The following is a 12,944-nucleotide window of genomic DNA, read 5'->3' on the forward strand; positions in this document are numbered from 1 at the left end:
TATTATGGTTAATTATTCTCAATGGCACTAAGGGAGTCCTGGATTAGGGGGTATCCGGACAGCCGGACTGTTGGACTATGAAGATATAAGATTGAAGACTTCGTCCCGTGTCCGGATGGGACTCTCCTTGGCGTGGAAGGCAAGCTTGGCAATACGGATATGTAGATCTCCTTCCTTGTAACCGACTCTATGTAACCCTATCCCCCTCCGTATCTATATAAACTAGAGGGTTTAGTCCGTAGGACCAACAGCAACAATCATACCATGGGCTAGCTTCTAGGGTTTAGCCTCTTCGATCTCGTGGTAGATCAACTCTTGTACTACTCATATTATCAAGAACAATCAAGCAGGACGTAGGGTATTACCTCCATCAAGAGGGCCTGAACCTGGGTAAACATCGTGTCCCCTGCCTCCTGTTAACACCCGCCTTAGACGCACAGTTCGGGACCCCCTACCCGAGATCCGCCGGTTTTGACACCGACATTGCTGCTTTCATTGAGAGTTCCTCTGTGTCGTCATCGTTAGGCTTGATGGCTCCTTCGATCATCGATAGCGATACAGTCCAGGGCGAGACTTTTCTCCCCGGACAAATCTTTGTATTCGGCAGCTTCGCACTGCGGGCCAACTCGCTTGGCCATCTGGAGCAGATCAATTGTTACGCCCGTGGCCACCAGGTCTGGTTTGGAAGCTTAAACTACACGTCCGACATCCGCGAAGACTTGATCTTCGATGGATTCGAGCCCCTGCCGAGTGCGCCGCATGGTCACGATGAGCATGATTTAGTTGTACCATCAGATAGTGTTCGGGAGACCGCACCGGCAACTGCTCTGACTCTCAACGGAGCCAATTGCCCATGCCTATCGAATCTGACTAGGCGCCGATCATGGAGTTCACCTCCGTGGATATTTTTCAGCACTCGCCCTTCGGCGACATACTGAACTCATTAAGGTCTCTGTCCTTGTCAGGAGAGTCCTGGCCGAACTATGTCCGGCAGGATTGGGATGCGGATAACGAAGAAATTCGCCGCCCACCCACCACCCACTTAGTAGCCACTATCGACGATTTGACGGACATGCTCGACTTCGACTCCGGAGACATCGACAGTATGGACGACGATGCAGGAGACGAACAAGAACCACTGCCCACAGGGCACTGGACAGCCACCTCATCATATGATATATATATATATATATATATATATATGGTGGACACACCCAAAGAAGGCAATGTTGACGGGACAGCAGAGGATGACCCCTCCAAGAAGCAACCCAAGCGCCGACGACAGCAGCGCTTCTCTAAGTCTCGCCAAAGCAAAAGCGGTGATACCGGTAAAGGAGATAATAGCACTCCGAACAGTGCCGAAGATAACGACAATCCCCTCCAGCAAGATTTAGAGCAGGAGGACGGAGAAGCCAGCCCTCCCGAGAGAGCGGCAAATGGAGAGGTGGAGGATGATAATTACATGCCTCCCTCCGAAGACGAGGCAAGCCTCGACGATGACGAATTTGTCATGCCTGAGGATCCCGTCGAGCAAGAGTGCTTCAAGCGCCAGCTTATAGCCACGGCAAATAGCCTTAAGAAAAAGCAACCGCAGCTTCAAGGTGATCAAGATTTGCTAGCTGATAGATGGACTGAAGTCCTTGCGGCCAAGGAATATGAACTCGAACACCCCTCCAAGAGTTACCCAAAGTGCAGGTTGCTACCCCGACTGGAGGAGGAAGCATTAAAACCTACATCTCCAGCGTATGACGCGGCTGATCGGCCACCTCGTGGCCGCGACAGAGAGGTATTTCAGCCAAAAGCTCAGCCCGCACCCTGACGCCACTCAAATAAAAATGTCAAGGCATGGGGAAACACGCTAGACCTGCAAGATGTATTGGAGGACAAAGCAAAAAATGCAAGATCGATCAACGGATCACGAGGGCGCGCCACTACGCGAGACAATAACTGTCACGCCGGATACAGTAAAAGTAAATCCAGCCGGGCCGAACACAGCGGACAAGACTCATTTGAGCTGCGTCGCGATATAGCCCAGTACAGAGGCGCCGCACACGCCCTATGCTTCACAGACGAAGTAATGGGTCACCAAATCCCAGAGGGTTTCAAACCCTTAAATATCGAATCATACGACGACACAACAGATCCTACGATATGGATCGAGGACTTCATCCTGCACATCCACATGGCCCGCGGTGATGATCTACACGCCATCAAGTACCTCCCACTCAAAATCAAAGGATGTCGGGTGGTAGGTGCGACATATGCCAACGGGTGGCTTATCATTGTGGGAGCCAGTAAGACATCGCCGGTGCCTGGAAACAGGATAAGGCGAAGACATGCACGCCGGCGGATCTTACCCAGCTTCGGGGCTCTCCGTGGAGATAACACCCCTACTGCTGCTCTGCGGGGTCTCCGCATGTTCACTAGATGAATCAAGTGGCTACACAATGCTCCTTGAGCTGTTTTGGGGGGAAGGAGGAAGAAGGGCACGGCTAGCCTGCTTCTTCTCCCTGATTTTTGTGTCTAGAATTAGCTAAGGGTCAAACCCTTTGCATGGGTGCTCCGGGGGGTTTATATAGGCCTACCCCCCGGGGGTACAATGGTAATCCGGCTGGGCACGGGGCCCAGCCGTCTGTGACTGCGCTCGCCGGCTTCTGCGCCGGCTGCTGGGGCCCGCCGACTGGTGGGTCCCGCCGGCTGCCGGCCTCTTGGTCGACAGGCAGGCCCCACTATTCAGGGCCTGGTTGGCGGCTGGTTACTGTGGCTTCATCTTGTTGACGTGAGCTCCATCGTGGCAAGTGCGGCTACAGTACCGCCGCCTGTCAGGCGATCGCTGTATCATTTCCGCGTCTTGTCTCCTTAATGGGGCATCCTCTTTGAGGAAGGCGGCAAGCCGGCTGCGGGGAGCCGGCTCTGTCTTGGGCCGACTAGTTGGAGGCGTGGCCGCCTTCGGGCGTCTCTCTGCTCAAAGGTGCCCACCGTCTGTGGGCCACGCTGGCGGCCTGTCGTGGGTGATGCCAGGGTCAACATGGCAACAGTGCCATGCTGGACGGGTCGCCTAGCTCGTACGGCGCACCATGCCAGGCGTGCTCCAGGATTCGGGGGTGGCAGGCTTTACTGTAGCCACGCCCCGTCGCACCGCCGTTAGGTGGGTGCAAACTTTGTGGGTACGGTCTTGACCGCTTTATGGGGAGCCGGCTTCTTGGAGTCGGCCTTCTCATGGCCGGCTTCTTGGAGTCGGCCTTCTCATGAGGGCTAAAGTCGGACCGCCTTCCGAAAGCCGGCCTGGGTGGTAGCCAGCAAGGGGAAGGCGGCCCCTATGTCTTGAATTCTTGAGAGCCGGGCGGGCTCGTAATTTCTTCAGGAGGGCCAGGGGAAGCCGGCTAGGCTACCCATGGCTATTTACTCCGATAGTAGTCCCCGAAGTTGATCGAGCTCCGAGGTGAGCAGGGGGATGAGAAGCTAGGTCATCTTCACATCCTGGAGAGCCGGCTTAGCGGGCGTACGCCGACTTCAAAAAGCCCCGCGTCTCGTAGGCGAGAGGAGAGGGGGGGCAACCCGCGTGCCGACTACGGGCCCCCCGCGGCCACGTGGCAGCGAGACCCTGCGAGCGCACGCGCGCGACGGGACGCCACCGCAGGCCCGGGCCCGCCACTCGCGAGCCTTGGTCCGGGCGCGGATCTTCCGTGGCCCACAGGGGCCGCTCGCCTTCTCGAGGCAGTTTCGTTTCGCCGTTAAGGCTCGATAATCGCGGGACATGGGGAGTGGGCACGATCGATCCCCACGCTTCCCCACGCCGCGCCTCCTCGGCTCCGCCACGTGAGCCTATAAGTAGGGGGAGGAGAGAGAGCGACAGAGGTTCGCACGCTCCCTCCCGCTCCGCCCCTCCTAACCCTCATCTTCTTCCTCTTGCTGCCGTCGCAGCTTCCCGTCTCAGCGCCGTCGCGTCTCCACACTGCCTCGTTCCCATGGTGTTGTCAAGCTCGTGGGAGGGCTCCGACGTCCATGAAGACCACGTGGAGTTCCTTCGCCAGACCCGGCGCCGACCGCGTACAGGTCCGCCTGGCGCCCGCGAAGGAGATCTCGCCGGCGCCGGAGGAGGGCGAGCGGGTCGTCTTCCACTCGCACTGCCTGCGCGGCTTCGGTCTTCCGGCGAGCGGGTTTCTGCGCTCTTTCCTGGAGTTCTACAACCTCCAGCCGCATCACCTCATGCCCAATGCGGTGATGCTGCTGTCGGCCTTCGTCTCCCTCTGCGAAGGCTTCTTGGGGCTGCTCCCCACGCTGGAGCTCTGGGGAGAGTTCTTCCAGAGCAAGCTCGGCACGGTCGTCGCCGGCGTGCCCGCCCCCTGCGGAGCCTTCATCGCCATGAGGAGGGCGAGCGAGAACAATCCGTTCCCACCCATCCCCCTGATCCAGTCAGTGAAGGTCTGGCAGAGATCTTATTTCTATGTGAAGAACGTCGCCGAGCAAGGAGACTACATCAACCTGCCGGATTACGTAGCCGGCCCGCCGGCTGGGAGGCAGCCCTCATGGAGCTTCCGGTCCCGGTCATTGTCTCCGGCCGGGAACGCCGGCATCTCCCGGCTTCGGGTGTTGGTTCAGTCGGAAGGCTTGCGCGGGGCCGACTTGGTGGCCGCCTTCGTGGAGCGTCGGATCCTTCCTCTCCAAAGCCGACCCCATATGATGTGTCAGATGAGCAGCCGCTTCGACCCAAGCCGTTTGAGCACATGGGAAATGCCCCACGCGGAGGTGGCGCTCATGGTTAACTACATCGCCAATTGTAAGCTCGCCGGGGACTGGCAATACGGCAAGGTGCCGTATTCCCGCGCCAATCCTCCGCCCATGGTAAGTCTCTCTCTCTATCTTCTTATTATCGTCGGCCGGCTTCATGACGGCCGGCTTCTGACTAGTTGGCTCTTTTGAGCAGAACCCTCTTCTCGCGCCACCGGCTGGGGCGACGGGAATTGAACGCCAGTACACCCCCGACCGCACGGTGGATGGTGTTGACGACCCGGAGTTGGGGCGGCCGCCATGGAGGACGCCATCGTGGGGGACAGTGCCGAGCCCGGAGGCTCAAGGTTCACCGCGAGCTTCGAGGACTGGCCGGACGAATTCGAAGCCGAAGTCGCCCCGCGTCGCCAGCCGGCGGCCGACCAACAGGGCGCGGGCTCGTCTGTCGCGCCGGCTGCCGGCGGCACGCAGAAGCGCCGGGCCGCTCTAGGCCTCTTCGGCAGTTGGCCGAAGAAGTCCAAGCCCTCCACCGTGGCGACAAAGCGAGACGAGGTGGCCGCGAAGGCGGCCCGCTTCCGCAAGGTGGTGAAGCAGCCCCCGACGGTCTCGGTGTAAGTCTTCGACTGCCTTGCCGCATGCTCGTCATCATTCTCTTTCTCTTTGAATATTCTTCTTAACTTTTCTTTGCTTGCCGGACAGCGCGCCGCTTTCCCATGAGCGGGGCCCGGGCGGCTCCGTCGTGGGGCCGGCTGGAGGGTCTTCGAGCTCCCGCCGCATGGACCCCCGCGCCGATCTTAGGGAGGCCACAGAGCGGAACGCCCGTGAAGCACGAGGCGGCGGAGAAGGCGGCCGCCCAGGCGGCGAGGGAGCAAGCCGAGGCGGCAGCCAAGGCCGAGATGGAGGCGGCTACCGCGGAGACGGAGGCGGAAAGCTCGCGCAGCCAGCCTCCGCTGCTCGCCATTCCTCTCCGAGCCGTAGCCCTCGACACCTCATTGCCGTTGGCGGAGGAGATCGTCCAAGACCCGCCACTGTTAGAGAGGAGGGAGGACCCCGTGGCCTTGGCGGGGAGAGCGCCGCCAGCAGCGCCAACCGGAGCGGGCCAAGGCGGTCAATCATCAGCGGCACCAGAGGGGCCGGCCGGGGGTGAGCCGGAAAACAGAGCTGGCCTCGAGGTGCAGCTGGCGACGGGCCGGCGCGCAGGGGGAAGTGCCGCTCCGCCGGAGTTGCGCCGAGCCGCGGGCGCAGGCCAGCCGGCGGAAGATCTGGAGGCGGCCAGCACCGCCGTGTCCGAGTGGACTTCCAGCGGGAGGACTCGCGAGCTGGATGCGGCAGCTCAAGGGGTCCGGAGCCGGCTGCAAGCTCAGGCCGCCCTGCTGCAACAGCTCAACCAAGAGTTCTTATCAACGCGAGCCACTATCCGGGTGAGCCCTTCGTTCTTGGCTGCTTTGGTTTCTTAATTTCTTTCGTGGGGGCGCGTCAGCGCACCCACTGGGTGTAGTCCCCGAGATTCGGGCCGACTGCTGCGCAGTCGGGTTGGATCTTTCTTGACGCCTTCGGCTCTCGGACCTTACTTTGCTTCTTTCTGAACTTTCAGGAATACCACAACCTTCGTGCTGCCGCCTTCGACTCCCAGGCTCGGGAGTTGAGCCGGCGGACCGACGACCTGGCCGACAGCCGAAGTAAGTACTCGATTTTGTCTGTCTCCTGTGGGGGCGCGTCAGCGCACCCACTGGGTGTAGTCCCCGAGATTCGGGCCGACTGCTGCGCAGTTGGGTCGGATCTTTCTTGACGACTCTTTTCTTATTGGTTTTTCTTTGTCTTCAGGGGCCAACGCCGACTTGAGGAAGGAGCTCGGTGAGGCGAAGGCCGCCCTTCATACCTAGGAGGCCGAGTGCGCCGCCTTGGTCCAGGAAAGGGATCACCTAGCCAAGAAGCTGGCCGACCAAGAGGAGAGCCACAAAGCGGCCCTGCAGGCGGCGCAGGAAAGCGAAGACGCCTTGATGGCAGAGTATGAGATGGCGGCGGCGACCGGGTCTGAGACCCGGCGAGGCCTGGACGAAGGCTTAGGCCGGATCGAGGACTTGGTCGACGGTAAGCTGCCTTCCTCGGCCCTCCCCTGCCCCTTGCCGCTTGGGTTTTTTGACTTATCTTGAGCTATTGCAGATTACTTCCCGGGCTACTCCGCCTTCGCCGCCCAAAGCATTGAGGCCCATCGCGATGCGCGCCGTCAAGCGGGGGCTGACATTGCACCGGATGCAAACCGGACCCTTGAGGAGCAGCTCCTGGCTATCCTGGCACGGTTGCGGCCGGCTCATCGGATGCTTCGCCGGCTCCAACGTGCCGGGGCGCAAGTGTTGGCCGCCCTCTAGCCCGGCGAGACGATCCCCCGCACCCCAAGCCGAACTGCCGACTGGCTGGAAGTCGCAGTTGGTCGCTTCGAGGCTTGGAAAGCATCAGCGGCCTGCCTCGGAGCCGGGCGGGCGTTGGAATTCGTTCGGGCTTGTACCCAGGGCTGAGCCTGGACCAGCTGCGCACTTGGCGGATGGAAGCCGACGCGGAGCTGGAGGAGGTTAGGCCGGCTATCGCCCAGCGAGCTTCGACGATCGCCGAGTGCACCGACATCAGCGTTTTCGCACCCGAAATCGATGATGACGGTGTTGTTCAGCCGGAGGAGTGGTTTGGGTTGGACCCGGCGGTGGGCGAGGACTCGGCGGAGGAGATTGCCTCCAGCGACGAGGGCGAAGAAGATGAAGACGAGGACGGCGAAGACGTCGAGCCGGCTGGTGGAACAGCCAGCCGACCTCAGGCCGACCGTGCCTCCAGCAACGAGGCGCGTGGAAGCGCACCCTCTACGGGAGGCGGCGACCAAGCCGAAGTTCGTCAGCCGGCCGCTCCTTCAGCCGGCACGACCGTCTCCGCCAGCCAGTCTGGCTCGTCGGCCGCTCCGCCAGCTTGATCTGCCGTCTTTATCTTTCCTGCTTTATTGTCTTTGAACAATCTTTGTTAAGTTTTCGCAGTTCCACCCACTGGGGGTGTATCCAAACTATGTTGAATGCTGGCCTCTTGGAGGTCTTTTCATGTAAATATTATCATGTGCATGTTTGGTTTCCATTCACGTATGCTTTTTTATCCTTAGGCTTTTTCCTTTGCTGCCTTCCCTCTTTGGGGAGGCAAGTACTTGAGGTTTCTTGGATTAAAGTGAAGTGAATGGAAACCGGCCGGCCGGCTACTCTGGTAGCCAGTCGGCGGTGTGAGAAAAACCGGCTTTTGTTATATTAGTCCGTTAGTCCCTAGCCATTTTTCGTGTGGGCGCCCGTTCCTACCTTTAACTCTTGCCAGCCGGACAGTCGGTTCTTTGGACTGCGACTTTGGCAAGAGAAGGCTTGAGAGCCGGCACACTACTTGTCTGACTGTGGGTAGGACTTCCAACATAACTCCAGTCGGCCAGTCCCCGAGCCGACTAGTCGAACTCGGTGCCGGACAGAATAAGTAAATGATACGACAAGGTCATGAGCATGATACTTTTCATTCATAAATAAGAGATGGCAGTCCCCGAGCCCTCCTCGGGGAGCCTATTGTCTTGTACTAAATACAAAAGTTAGCGCGGTACATACTGCATTTCAACTGTAAAATCTTCGGAGGAGGTTGGCGTTCCATGGTCGTTCCGACTCCTTGCCGGAGTCGTCTCTCTTGCGTGCCTTCGGCTTCTGTGCGTCGATCAGGTAGTAGGAGTCGTTGCCTAGAGCTCTACTGATGACGAAGGGGCCTTCCCAAGGGGCTGAGAGCTTGTGTTGGCCGGCTGTTCGCTAGATCAGCCGGAGCACAAGATCGCCCTCTTGGAAAGATCTTGGCCTGACTTTCCGGCTGTGGTAGCGGTGCAAACCCTGCTAGTAGATGGCAGACCGGCTGAGGGCTAACAGCCGGCTTTCTTCCAGCAGGTCGACGCCGTCTTCTCGTGCTTCCTTGGCCTCCGCTTCCGTGTACATGGTTACTCGAGGCGAGTCGAACTCGATGTCAGTTGGGATGACCGCCTCGGCACCATACACAAGGAAGAAAGGGCTGAAGCCGGTTGACTTGTTTGGTATAGTGCGCAGACTCCAGAGGACAGCCGGCAGCTCATCGAGCCAACAGACGGCCGAGCGCTCCAGAGGTACGACCAGTTGAGGCTTGATACCAGAGAGGATGAGGCCGTTGGCTCGCTCGAGCTGGCCGTTGGACTGCGGGTGGGCGACGGATGCTAAGTCCAGCCGGATACCTTGGGCTGCGCAGAAACGTGCCAAGGCTCCTTTGGCAAGATTCGTGCCATTGTCGGTGATGATGCTATGCGGCACGCCGTACCGAGTAGTTATGTCTGCAATGAACGTCACGGCAGTCGGCCCATTCAGCTTCTTGATCGGCTTTGCCTCAACCCACTTGGTGAATTTGTCCACGGCGACAAGCAAATGCGTCATGCTGCCGCGCGCCGTCTTGAATGGGCCCACCATGTCCAGTCCCCAAACGGAAAAGGGCCAAGTGAGGGGAATGGTCTTGAGTGCCGAAGCCGGCACGTGTTGCTTGGAGCTGAAGAGTTGGCATCCCTTGCAATGTTTGACTAATTCTTTGGCATCATCCAAAGCAGTCGGCCAGAAGAAACCATGGCAGAAGGCTTTGGCGACAAGTGATCTTGAGGCCGCATGGTGGCCGCATTCACCTTGGTGAATGTCTGTGAGGATTGCAATGCCCTTCTCTTGCTCGACGCACCGTTGGAGGATTCCAGTGACACTGCGCTTGAGTAGTTCTTTGTTGACGATTGTGTATGCTCCGGCTCGACGTTGGACTTGTCTTGCTTCTGTTTCTTCAGCCGGCAGGTCTTGGTTTAGTAGGAAGTTGAAGATGGACTGAGCCCATGATGGAGCCACGACTTCTCCTACCGCCAATGTGGCTACTGCTACCAGGGTGGGCGGGCTGGCCGGCGAGGTGCTGGAGTCGGCCGCCGACTGTAGCGCTGGTGCAGTCCCCGGGCCGGCTGCCGCAGTCCCTGAGCCGGCTGCCGAGGTCCCCGAGCCGGCTGCCGCAGTCCCCAAGCCGGTTGCCGAAGTCCCCGAGCCGGCTGCCGCAGTCCCCAAGCCGGTTGCCGAAGTCCCCGAGCCGGCTGCCGAGGTCCCCGAGCCGGCTACGAAAGTCCCCGAGCCGGCTGCCGAAGTCCCCGAGCCGGCTACGGGGGTCTTGGGGTCGCCTACTTGGTTCTTCGAGCCGGACCCGACCGCGTCGGGGTCAGGCGGCACGAAGATGGAGTCGGATTCCGGAGACGGCTTGATAGACGGCTTAAGGAGGCGTTGTAGAGCGACGCCGGTTGGAATTGCTTGCCGAGTGGAGCCTATTCGAGCCAGGGCATCGGCTGGCTCGTTGTCGGCTCGTGGTACGTGGAGGAACTCGCATCCTTCAAAGTATCCGCTGATTTGTTGGACCAGGAAGCGGTAGCTCGCCATATTCGCGTCCTTGGCGTCCCAGTCGCTGGATGATTGCTGGACTACCAGGTCCGAGTCGCCATAGCATAGGATCCGGCGAATGCCAAGTTCTTTGGCAAGCCGGAGCCTGTGTATGAGCGCCTCGTACTCGGCCACATTGTTGGAGGCGGCAAAGTGGATCTGTAGCGTGTATCTGAGCTTGTTGCCTTTCGGAGAGGTAAGGACGACGCCGGCTCCCAAGCCGGTACGCATCTTGGACCCGTCGAAGTGCATGCGCCAATGGGTGGAGTCGGGAGCCGGTGGCAGGTACTGGGTCTCGGCCCAGTCGACGAGGAAGTCGGCCAGTGCTTGGGACTTGATGGCAGTGCGGGGCTGGTAGAAGATCGTGTACGGGGCCAGCTCGATGGCCCATTTCGCCACCCGGCCGGATGCATCCCGGCTGCCTATGATCTCGGCTAGCGGGGCAGTGCATACGACCGTGACGGGATGCTCTTGAAAGTAGGGCTTCGGCTTCTTGGCGGTGAAGTACACGCCATAACACATCTTTTGGTAGTGCGGGTAGTTCTGCTTCGAGGCGGACAGCACCTCAATCAAATAGTACACCGGCCTCTAGACCGGCTGGGCTCGGCCTTCTTCTGGGCGCTGGACTATGATGACGGTGCTGACCACCCGGCTGGTTGCAGCGATGTAGAGGAGCATGGGCTCTTTCTCAGTCGGCGCCGCGAGGACAGGCGGCGTGGCCAGCATCTTCTTCAGCTCGTGAAAAGCTTGGTCGGCCTGGTCATTCCACTCGAAGTGAGTGCTCTTCTTCATGAGGCGGTAGAGAGGGAGAGCCTTCTCTCCGAGCCGGCTGATGAAGCAGTTCAAGGAGGCTAAGCACCCGGTGAACTTCTGAATGTCTCGAAGCTTGGAGGGTATCGTCATTCTCTCGATGGCCTTGATCTTCATCGGGTTGCATTCGATGCCGCGTTCGGAGACCAGGAAGCCTAGGAGCTGGCCGGCTGGCACTCCGAACACGCATTTCTCGGGGTTGAGCTTGATTTGGTACCAGCGTAGGTTCTCAAACATTTCCTTGAGGTCTCCCAGCAAGGTGCCGCGCTTCTCCGTCTTCACCACGATGTCGTCGATGTATACGTGAGCGTTTCTGCCGAGTTGCTTGAGGAGGCACTTCTGCATGCAACGCTGAAAAGTGGCACCGGCATTTCTCAAGCCGAATGTCATAGTCAGGTAGCAGAAGCCAAATGGCGTGATGAAGGCGGTCTTCAGGCGGTCGTCCGGGTCTAGCTTTATCTGATGGTATCCGGAGTAAGCATCCAAAAAACTCAACAGCTCGCATCCGGCTGTGGAGTCTATCACTTGGTCAATCCTTGGCAGGGCAAAAGGATCTTTGGGGCAGGCGTTGTTGAGGCTCGTGTAGTCTATACACATGCGCCACTTGTTGTTCTTCTTTAGCACAAGGACCGGAGTAGACTACTGTCGGAGTCGCCAGGCATCGGGTCGGTGGAGCCAACCGACTCCAGGTCCGCAGCGGGCTCGCTGGAGACATGGAGCTGGCCGAGAAGGTTGGCGAGGTGGTCGGTGCCCGCATCGGAGGCGAGCTCGTTGGAGATGAGAGTTTTGTCGAGGAGATTGGTGAGGCCGCCTGCCGCGCAGATGCTGGTGACGCCTTGCAGCGCGTCGTGGCAAGCGCCATCGGGCGTGCCGGGCAGGCTACGCTCGCGGGGGAGGAATAAGGTTCCCGTCCAGAACAGGTCTCCGGACGACGGTGCACCTGGCCCCACGGTGGGCGCCAAATGTCGGGTGGTAGGTGCGACATATGCCAACGGGTGGCTTATCATTGTGGGAGCCAGTAATACATCGCCGGTGCCTGGAAACGGGATAAGGCAAAGACATGCACGCCGGCGGATCTTACCCAGCTTCGGGGCTCTCCGTGGAGATAACACCCCTACTGCTGCTCTGCGGGGTCTCCACATGTTCACTAGATGAATCAAGTGGCTACACAACGCTCGTTGAGCTGTTTTGGGGGGAAGGAGGAAGAAGGGCACGGCTAGCCTGCTTCTTCTCCCTGATTTTTGTGTCTAGAATTAGCTAAGGGTCGAACCCTTTGCATGAGTGCTCCGGGGGGTTTATATAGGCCTACCCCCCGGGGGTACAATGGTAATCCGGCTGGGCACGGGGCCCAGCCGTCTGTGACTGCGCTCGCCGGCTTCTGCGCCGGCTGCTGGGGCCCGCCGACTGGTGGGTCCCGCCGGCTGCCGGCCTCTTGGTCGACAGGGAGGCCCCACTATTCAGGGCCTGGTCGGCGGCTGGTTACTGTGGCTTCATCTTGTTGACGTGAGCTCCATCGTGGCAAGTGCGGCTACAGTACCGCCGCCTGTCAGGCGATCGCTGTATCCTTTCCGCGTCTTGTCTCCTTAATGGGGCGTCCTCTTCGAGGAAGGCGGCAAGCCGGCTGCGGGGAGCCGGCTCTGTCTTGGGCCGACTAGTTGGAGGCGTGGCCGCCTTCGGGCGTCTCTCTGCTCAAAGGGGCCCACCGTCTGTGGGCCACGCTGGCGGCCCGTCGTGGGTGATGCCAGGGTCAACATGGCAACAGTGCCACGCCGGACGGGTCGCCTAGCTCGTACGGCGCACCATGCCAAGCGTGCTCCGGGATTCGGGGGTGGCAGGCTTTACTGTAGCCACGCCCCGTCGCACCGCCGTTAGGTGGGTGCAAACTTTGTGGGTACGGTCTTGACCGCTTTATGGGGAGTCGGCTTCTTGGAGTCG

This window comes from Triticum aestivum, chromosome 7A (assembly GCF_018294505.1).
Source record: "Triticum aestivum cultivar Chinese Spring chromosome 7A, IWGSC CS RefSeq v2.1, whole genome shotgun sequence".
In the NCBI taxonomy this organism is placed as follows: domain Eukaryota; kingdom Viridiplantae; phylum Streptophyta; class Magnoliopsida; order Poales; family Poaceae; genus Triticum; species Triticum aestivum.